Raw genomic sequence first — 10,936 nt, forward strand, 5'->3', positions numbered from 1 at the left:
GTCACCTCCCAAACCACATACTGCCTCAACCTCAGTGACCCAACCAGAGTGCACCCTGCATAAAGCACCCATGGCCTACACCCACTTCAGTTTTGTCTGTCTTGCCAGGGAGTCCTCAACACATAGAACACTGAGACATACCAGCTTGTGTCCAAGATAGATTTAGATGTGATAGATATGATATTGATAGATATTATTTTTAGTTTATTTTAGATAGATATCTATGATAGATAGATATGACATTCACTGAATGGAAATCCCCAGGACACCCAGGCCACACCATCCATAGCTCCAGCCAGCTAGTAAATGGCACCAAGCACACAGCGTATAAATAGGGGAAGACCATACACAAGACCACTGTTTTTGGTTGTTTTTTTTTTTTATAAAAAATCTTTTATTATGTTATGTTAGTCACCATACAGTACATCCTGAGTTTTTGATGTAAAGTTCCATGATTGATTACTTGCAAGAAGACCACTCCTTTAAGTTTAGAGAAGTAGCTTTTCCCATAAAGAACTTACAGACAGTCAAACAAGATGAGGAGACATAAGACTATGCTCGAAAAGAAAGAGGACAGCAAAGACAATCATAACACAAGGGAGGGAAAACTGAATGGAAGAAATCAGAGAGGGAGACAAATTATGAGACACTCTTAACCAAAAGAGACAAACTGAAGTTTCTGGAGGGGAGGTGAGTGGGGGGATGGGGTTACTGGGTGATGGGCATTAATGAGGACATGTGTTGTGATGAGCACAGGGTGTTATATGCAAGGTATTAATTACTGAACTCTACATCTGAAAATAATGATGTGCTGTATGTTGGCTGATTGAATTTAAAGGAAAAAATGATATTTGCAGATGTAATGATAATACACATAAAAAAATAAAAAGACTCCTCCAAGAACCATGGAAATAAACGAATTCAGGAAATTTGTAGGATACAGGATACACAATAAATACCCAGAAATCAGTATTGTTTCTATACACTAATAATAAAGTAGGAGAAAGAGAAATTAAGAAAGTAGTTCTATTTAAAATTTCACAGAAAACAAAACAACAACAACAACAACAACAACAAAACACATGGGAATAAACTTAACTGAATAGGCAAAAGACCAGTACTCTAAAAACGATAAAACATTGATAAAAGAAATTGAAGACAACACAAACAAATGGAAAGATATTTCATCATCATGTGTTGAAATACTATTGTTAAAATGTCCATATTACCCAAAGCAAGCCACAGATTCAATGCAGTCTGTGTCAAAATACCAACAGAATTTTTCACAAAACAAGAATGAATAACACTAAGCTTTGTATGAAACCACAAAAGAACTTGAATAGCCAATGCAATCTTTAGAATGGAGAACAAAGATAAAGGTATCAAAATCCTAGCTTTCAAGATATACTACAAAACTGCAGTAATAAGAATAGTATGCCACTACACTCAACATAAACAAATAGATGAATGAAACAGAAGAGAGTCCAGAAAATAACCTATGAGTATATGGTCAATTAATCTACAACAAAGGAAGCAAGAATATACAGTCTCTTGCATAAATGACGTTAGAAAAACTCAACAGCTACATCCAAAATAATGAAACTGGACGACTTCCTTACAATACACACAAAAATAAACTTAAAATAGATTAAAGACCTAAATGTGAGACCTGAAACAATGAAAATCCTAGAAGAGAGTAGAAGCAGTAAGTTATTTGACATTGACTATAGCAACGTATTTGCAGGTATGTCTCCTAAGGCAAGGGAAACAAAAGCAAAAGCAAACATTGGGAAGCACACCAAAATAAAAACACATTGCACAGTGAAGAACATCATTAATAAAACAAAAAGTCAAACTACTGAATGGTAGAAGATGTTTGTGAATGACGTATCCAATAAAGGGTTAATATCCAAACTATATAAAAAACTCATCGATGCAGCACGAAATAAATAAAAAAATTAATTAATTAATTAATTAATTAATTAATTAATAAAATGAACAATTTGGTTAAAGAATGGGAAGGAGAACTGGATTGATATTTTTCCAAAAAAAAAAATACAGATGACTTACAGACACATGAAAAGATCCTCAACCTCACTAATCATGCATGATCATGGCTCAGGTCATGATCCTGGGGTCCAGAGATGGAGCCCTGCATTGGGCTCCCTGCTCAATGTGCTCTCTCTCAAATAAATAAATATTTTTAAAAAACCGCAATGAGATATCACGTTATACCTGTCTAAATGGCTAAAATAAAAAAGATAAGAAATAGCAAGTTGTTGGCAAAAATGTGTAATAAGAGGAACATTTGGACACTGTTGGTGGGAATGCAAATGGTAGTCACTGTGTAAAACAGTATGGAGTTTCCTTGAGAAGTTAAAACTAGAAATACCGTATAATCCAGTCATTGCACTACTGGCTATTTACAGAAAGAAAACAAAAACGCTAGTTCAAAAACATATATGCACCCCTATGCTTATTGTAGCATTATTCACAATAGCCAGGATATGGAAGAAACCTACGTTGCCATTCAGAAATGAATAGATACATAAGATGTGATATATTGCACAGTCATAAAAATGATGAGATTGTGTCATTTGAAGCAACATGGATGGACCTGGAAGGTATTATGCTAAGTGAAATGTCAGACACAGAAAGACAAATACCATTTGAGTTCACTCATATATGGAGTTGAAAAAGAATTTTAAAAGGAGAACTAGACCTGTAAATATAGTGACAAGCTGATGTTTGCCAGAGGGGAGGGGGTGTGGACAAAACCTGTTAAGAGGAGTGGAAGATAAAGGTTGCCAAGTAAGGAATGCATAAGTCATGAGAATAAAAGGCACAGCTTAAGGAATAAAAATAGAAGACCCTTAATTAAATTATTTTTTAACCTTTTAATTGAATTATATCTTTGCTATGTTCTTCTGGGACTTCTAGTACAAATTTAAATATAAGTTGCAGAAATAAGCTTCTAAGTTTTGTTACAGATATAATGGAAATGACTTTAACATTTGATCATTAAAAATGATAGGTTAGAAGTGGAATTTTCATCAATTGCATTTATCATGTTTTGTTTTACCTCATAATTTTAGGTCAGTGAATTACAGCCTTATAATTTTTAAATAGTAAACCAAGTCTTGTCATATATAAAGCCTACTTGGTAATATATTATTTTTTGTTGCAGCATTCAGTTCTTAAATTTTGTGAAATATTAGTCTCAGTTTTGATGAGTACAATTATATTTTGATAATATGATTATACTATTCTTATTTGGTTTTAATTCCATGGGCCTATTAGCCTAATATAATGAAGTAAAGAATCATTTGGAGTTATTTTCTCCTGTATTCTCTGAAGAATTTTCTCTGAGATTATAAGCCTTGTTTTTGTCTGTTTATACAATGCGTGGAGAAACACTTAAATAAACTAGCCAGACATCACTATCTCTTTGTTGGAAATGTTAGCTTATTCAGTTTGTGTGTGTATGTGCATGTACAGGTTATAATAAATACTGTTGAAGAATTTCATACACCTCCTATTTCTCTTCACGTCAGTACATACAACCTCACCTTCACACACTTTTTCTTGCATGAGTGTTTCAACTCTTGAGCTCAGTTTAGTACTGAACCAGAGGTAACAAGGATATCATGTACTCTATACCCAGTGCCCCAACAATGACTCTAGCAGGGTTTCATACATACATACCTGAACTCCCTTGCCCTTCTCATAAGATAACACTAAGTTGCAATGTTTTGTAGCTGCCTCAAGAGCTCTTTGGTGAGAGGAGGCTGGGAAAATGGCTGGGTACAAGGACCTTAAGCTCACCTCATTTGGTGGTTACAAACAGATAACAACCACATCAGCACTGATAACCCAGAAAATGATCCAAAGAGTGGAAGAACAAACTCTATAACAAAAGGTAGAGAAAAGGCCATATCACAGAAGTTAGGAAGGGCAAAGATAAGCTTTGGAAGTGAAACAGACCCTAAATGTCCCTGGGAGAGAGGGTGCTGATGTTGGGGAGAAGTGCAAGAAACAGATTTTTACACTGAGGGAGACTCCAGGGGAAGATGAATCCCCCTAATATTTGCCTTTGAAAGTGAGATGGGCCCACATTTCCTATGTTCTTAATCTTAAAACCAGTATGACATAGAGCCTGGAATTTTAAAAAACAGCAGGTTCAGCTTTCCAAGACCCCAGAAGGCATTAGGAAGTAGAATCCCCATCCTAAAAGATACAGCAGGACAAACAAGCCATGGAGATACAGCAGAGAAGCAACAGTTTGAAACACTCTAGGGGCAGATGGGAGGGAGAGTGATTTGCTCATTTCACAGCCTGTTCCAGAGAGGCAGGGATCATGGGAAGACTTCTGCAGGGACAAAGGAGGTGGCATTCACCATGTCTATCCCCCAGATATCCAGATCTGGGAGACAGAGAGATCCCTCAATAAAATCAATCAAAGGAGGCCACACTAAAACACATAATATTCACAATGGCAAAAAATAGTGGAAAGAAAATAAATAAGTAAAAGCAGCAAGAAAAAACAGGACAACTACATACAAGGGAACCCTCATAAAACTATCAGTAGAGTTTTCAGCAGTAACTTCACAAGGCAGAAAGGAAGCGTATAATATATGGAAAGTGTGGAAAGGGAAAAATTTGAAGCTAAGAATATTCTATCAACAAGTCTGTCATTCAGAACAGAAAGAAAGATAAAAAGTTTCTCAGACAAACAAAATTCAAGCAAGTTAATGAACACTGAATCAATCCCACAGGAAAGATTAAAGGGGCACTTTGAGTGGAAAGGAAAGACCACAAGTGAGATAGGAAAAGTAAAACTAACTAACTAACTAACTAACTAACTAACTAACTAACTAACAAAAATCCCCACAAACTCAGTAAAAATATTTCTCTAAAAATCAGTAAAAGAACTGGTTATTCATAAAATACAAGGATGCAAAATATGACAGCACATGCCTTCAGCTGGGAAGACGGAGGAGTAAAGAGTGGGTTTAGGCAATCGTGGAAGGAGCTGAGATGCCCATGAACATATGACTGGATTAAGAAGTTTTGGTCCATATATACAATGGAATATTACTCAGGCATCAAAAAGAACGATTTCTCAACATTTGCTGAAACATGGATGGGACTGGAGGAGATAATGCTAAGCGAAATAAGTCAAGCAGAAAAAGACAATTATCATATGGTTTCACTCATTTATGGAACATAAGAAGTAGGAAGATCCATAGGAGAAGAAAGGGAAGAAGAAAGGGGGGGTACACAGAAGGGGGAATGAACCATGAGAGACTATAGACTCTGGGAAACAAATTGAGGGCTTCAGAGAGGAGGGGGGTGGGGAAATGGGATAGGCTGGTGATGGGTATTAAGGAGGGCACGTATTGCATGGTGCACTGGGTGTTATACGCAACTAATGAATCATGGAACTTTACATAAAAAACTAGGGATGTACTATATGGTGACTAACATAATATAATAAAAAATTATTATTAAATAAAAAAAGAATAGGAAAAAAAATTAGGCAATCATAGACTGCTATATACAGAAGATACTATACACAAAGCTGATGGTAACCACCAATCAATAACCAGTAACAGATACGTGAACATAAGCAGAAAATAATGCATGTATATCACTAAAGAAAGCCCACAAACCATGAAAACAGCAAGAGTAGAAAGGATTTTAGAAGAACTACAAAAATAACCACAAAACAAGAAACAGAATGGCAATAAATGTGTATCTATCAAAAATATATTTTAATGTAAATGGACTAAATGCTCCAATCGAAAGACACAGGTTGATACAGTGGATAAACAACAAACAAGACCCATCTATGTGTTGCTTCAGGAGACTCATATCAGACCTAATGAAAGATCCAGATTGTAATTAGGGGGGTGAGGAGAAACATTTTTTCATGCAAATGAATGTGAAAAGAAAGCCTAGGAAGCAATATTTATATGGACAAAATGGAATTTAAAATGAAGACTGTAAATAGGGCGCTATATGATAATAAAGGGGAAAATCTGAAAAGAAGATATAAAATTTGTAAATATTTAAGCATACAACATGGTTACACCAAAATACATAAAACAGTTAATAACAAATATAAGGGAAATAATGAATAGAAATACAATAATAATAGAGAATTTTAACAACTCACTTACAACAATGGACAGATTATTGAAAGAGCAAAAAAGCAGAAACTTAAAAAATACCCACTGCACACGATGCATTTAACAGACATATTCAGAAGATTAATTTCTCAAACAGTAGAATACACATTCTTTTCAATTTAACATGAAACATTCTCCAGAACAGATTCTATATTAGGCCATATACAACTATGATTAAGTACAAAAAAATAGATTGCATAATACATTTTTTTCTGAACACTACAATATAGAACTAGAAACAATGATAAGAAAAAAATTCTGCAAAAACTACAAATAAATGGAGTTTAAATAAAATGCTACTAAACAATGAATGGACCAACCAAACAATTGAAGAAGAAATCAAAAGTTACATAGGAACAAATGAAAATGTAAAGAGAATGGTCCAAAATCTTTGGGATGTGACAAAAGCTGTTTTAAGAGGGAAGTTAATAGAAATAAAGGCTTATCTCAAGAAACAAGAAAAATCTCAAAAAAACAACTATGTAATATAATAAAGATATTATTGTAAAAAAACACTATGTAAACTTGCAAGTAATTAACCTACAAAAGAAGAATAAATCAAACACAAATCCAGCAGAAAAAAACAAAAATCAAAATTCAAGCAGAAATAAATGACAAAGAATTAAAAAAAATAGAAATAGAACAAAATAAACAACAATAGAACAGATCAAAGAAATGAGGAACTAAACAAACACAAAAAAAACCCAGGAGTCTAGTTCTTTCAGAAGATCAATAAAATTGATAAGCCTTTAGCCAGATTCATTAAAAAAATAATTCAAATAAACATAATTACAAATGAATGAGGAGAAATAACAACCAACATCACAGAAAAACAGAAGATTATCAGAGAATATTATAAAAACAAAATATATGCCAAACAATTGGACAACCAGGAAGAAATAGACACATTCTTTGAAATATGTAAACTATCAAAACTGAGGCAGGAAGTCATAGAAAATTTAACAGACCAATGTAATGAATGAAAAAACTTCCAACAAGGAAAGTCCAGGACCAGGGAACATCGCAGCTGAATTCCACTGAAAATTTAAGGAGTTAATACCTATTCTTCTTAAACTATTCCAGAAAAATACAAGAAGAAGGGAAATTATCAAATTAATTCTGTTATTTCTGTTTTACCTGTTACTGAAAACTGATAAAGGCACCACCACCACCCAAAATAAATAAATAAATAAATAAATAAATAAATAAATAAATAAACAAACAAACAAACAAAAAAATCCTGCCAATATGTCTCATGAGCATAGATGCAAAATTCTCAACAAAATACTAACAAAGTGAATCCAACAATATATTTTTAAAAATCACTCACCACGATGAAGTGGGATTCATTTCTGGGTTACAAGATCGGTTGGATATCAGGAAATCAAACAAAATGATTCATCACATTAATAATAATAAAAAAAGGATAAGAACAATATGATCCTTTCAATAGATGCAGAAAAAAGCATTTGACAAAGTTCAGCATCCATTAACATTAAAAACCTTCAATGAGCGACTCCTGGGTGGCTCAGTCATTAAGCATCTGCCTTAGTTAGGCTCAGGGCATGATCCCAGAGTCCTGGGATCAAGCCCCACTTTGGGCTCCTCCACTGGGAGCCTTCTTCTTCCTCTCCCACTAGCCCTGCTTGTGTTCCCTCTCTCGCTGGCTGTCTCTCTCTCTCTCTGTCAAATAAGTAAATAAAATCCTAAAAAAAAGAAAGAAAGAAAAGAAAACCCTCAATGAAGTAAATTTAGAGGGAAAATACCTCAATATAATAAAAACTGTATAGGATAAACCCCCATAGCTAACATCATACTCAATGGTGAAAAACTAGGAACTTTTCTCCTATGATCAAGAAGACAAGATGTCTAACCTAACCCCTTTTATTCAACCTAGTACTTGATGTTCTAGCCACAAGAATCAGGAAGAAAAAGAAAATGGAAGTGTATTTGCAGATGACATGATAGTATATATAGAAACCCCAAAAGACTCCATGAAAAAATACTCTAATTGATAAATGAATTCAGGCAATCACAGGACACAAAATCAACATGCAGAAGTCTGTTGCATTTGTATGCATTAATAATGAAGTAGCAGAAAATGAAATTAAGAAAACTAACAAGTTTAAAATTGCAGCCCCCCAAAAATAAGATATCTGACACTAAACTTAACCAAAGTTAAGAGACCTATAATTAGAAAATTATAAAACATTGAGGAATGAAGTTCAAAAAGATGCAAAGAAATGAAAGACATACCATGCTCATGGAATGGAAGAACCAATATTCTTACAATATTTCTACTGCCCAAAGAGATCTATAGGTTAAATGCAATCTCTATCAAAATACCAACAACATGAAGTAAAACAGAAGTAAAACAATTCTAAAATTTGTATGGAATCACAGAAGGCTTCAAATAGCCAAAGTAATCTTGAAAAAGGAAAATGAAACTGTAGTCATTAAAATTCCAGACTTTGAGTTATACTCCAGAGGAGTATTAATAAAAACAGTATGGTATTGGCATAAAAATAGACACTTAGATCAATGGAACAGAATTGAAAACCAAGAAATAAACCCACAATTCCGTGGCCAGTTAATCTTGGAGAAAGAAGGAATGAACATACAATGGAAAAAGAATATACAGTGGATCTCTTTCAGAAATGGTACTGGCAAAACTGGACAGCTACATGGGAAAGAACAAAACTGCATCACTTTATTTCACCATACACAAAAATAAACTAAAAATGGATTCAAGACCTAAGTGTGAGATCTGAAAGCATAAATAACCTAGAAGAGAACAAAGGCAGTAATTTTTCTGCCATCTCTCATAGGGACATTTTTTCTAGATATATCTACTGAGTCAGGGAACCAAAAGGAAAAATAAACTCTTGGGACTACATCAAAATAAAAAAGCTTCTGCACAGTGAAAGAAACAATCTACAAAACTAAAAGGCAACCTATGGAATGAGAGAAGATACTTGGCAGATAACATATCTGATAAAGGGGTAGTGTCCAAAATGTAGAAATAACTGATACAATTCAACACCCAAAAAACAAACAAACCAATGAAAATGAGCAGAAGACTTAGGCAGACATTTCTCCAAAGAAGAATATGGTGGCTAACAGACACATGAAAAGTTGCTCAACATCACCGATCATCGAGGAAATGCAAATTAAAACTACAATAAGAGATCACCTCACACCTGTCAGAACGGAAAAAATCAACAGGACAAGAAAGAAATAGTTTTAGTGAGTATGTGAAGAAAAAAGAACCAACTTCCATGCACTGTTGGGAGGAAGGCAAAGTGAAGCAACCACTATAGAAAACAGTAGGAGTTCCTCAAAAAGTTAAAAAATAGAGGTACCCTATTATCCAGTAATCACACTACTGGGTATTGACCTAAATAGATGATAGCTAGCTAGCTATCTAGATGATAGATAGATAGATAGATAGATAGATAGATAGATAGATAGATAATAGATGATAGATAGATAGATAGATAGATAGATAGATAGATAGATAGATGATAGATAGATGATAGAGATAGATAGATGATAGAGATAGATGATAGAGATAGATGATGATAGGTAGATGATAGATAGATGATAGATGATACATAGATAGATAGATAGATAGATAGATAGATAGATAATAGATAATAGATAAGGGCTCCGTTTCAAAGGGATATATGCATCCCTCTGTTCATTGCACCATTTTTATTTACAATAGCCAAATTATGGAAGCAGCCAAAGTGTCCATCAATACCTGAATGAATAAAGAAGATGTGGTATAGATATGCAATGGAATATTATCAGTCATAAAAAAGAATGAAATCTTGTAATTTGCACCAACATGGATAGAACAAAATAAGTCGGAGAAAGACAAACAAAATATGATTTCACTCATGTGTGGAATGTAAGAAACAAAGCAAATGAAAGAAAAAAAAGAGACAAAGTAAGAAACAGACACTTAGCTATAGAGAGCAAACTGATGGTTACTGGAGGGAAGGTAGGTGGGGAGATGTGTTAAACAGGTGATTGGTGTTAAAGAGGGCACTTCTGATGAGCACTGGGTGCTGTGTATAAGTGATGAATCACTAAATACTACACATGAAACTAACAAATCATTTTACCTAGACTAAGGAAAAGAAAAACAAAACCCAGACCAATCTCAAATAAAATAAGAAATGAAAGGAAAGACACAACTAGGGGTGCCTGCCTGGGTGGCTCAGTGTTTTAGTGTCTGCCTTTGGCCCAGGGTGTGATCCCAGGGTCCTGGGATCAAGTCCCACATCGGGCTTTCTGCTCCACTGGGAGCCTGTTTCTTCCTCCCCCACTCCCCCTGCTTGTGTTCCCTCTCTCACTGTCTCTCTCTCTCTCTCTCTCTGACAAATAAATAAATAAAATCTTAAACACACACACACACACACACACACACACACCTAATGCCACATAATTACAAAGGATCATAAGAGAATACCATGAACAATTACACTCCAGCAAATTGAATAACCTAGAAAAAATGATAAATTCCTAGAATTATACAACCTACCAAGACTGAATGATAAATAAACTGAAGATATGATCAGACCAATAATGAGAGGAGTTTCAAATGGATATGGGTAATTTATCTTGAGAAATGTTCCAGGTAATATTGCAAAGCACTTATAATATTGTTCAATTAAATTTTAAATACATATTGACTGCTTAGTATTTGATCATCTTATTAGTTTGCTATACATATTAAC

The sequence above is a fragment of the Ursus americanus genome, chromosome 5 (assembly GCF_024610735.1).
Source record: "Ursus americanus isolate L20-20 chromosome 5, mUrsAme1.1.p, whole genome shotgun sequence".
NCBI classification, from domain to species: Eukaryota; Metazoa; Chordata; class Mammalia; order Carnivora; family Ursidae; genus Ursus; species Ursus americanus.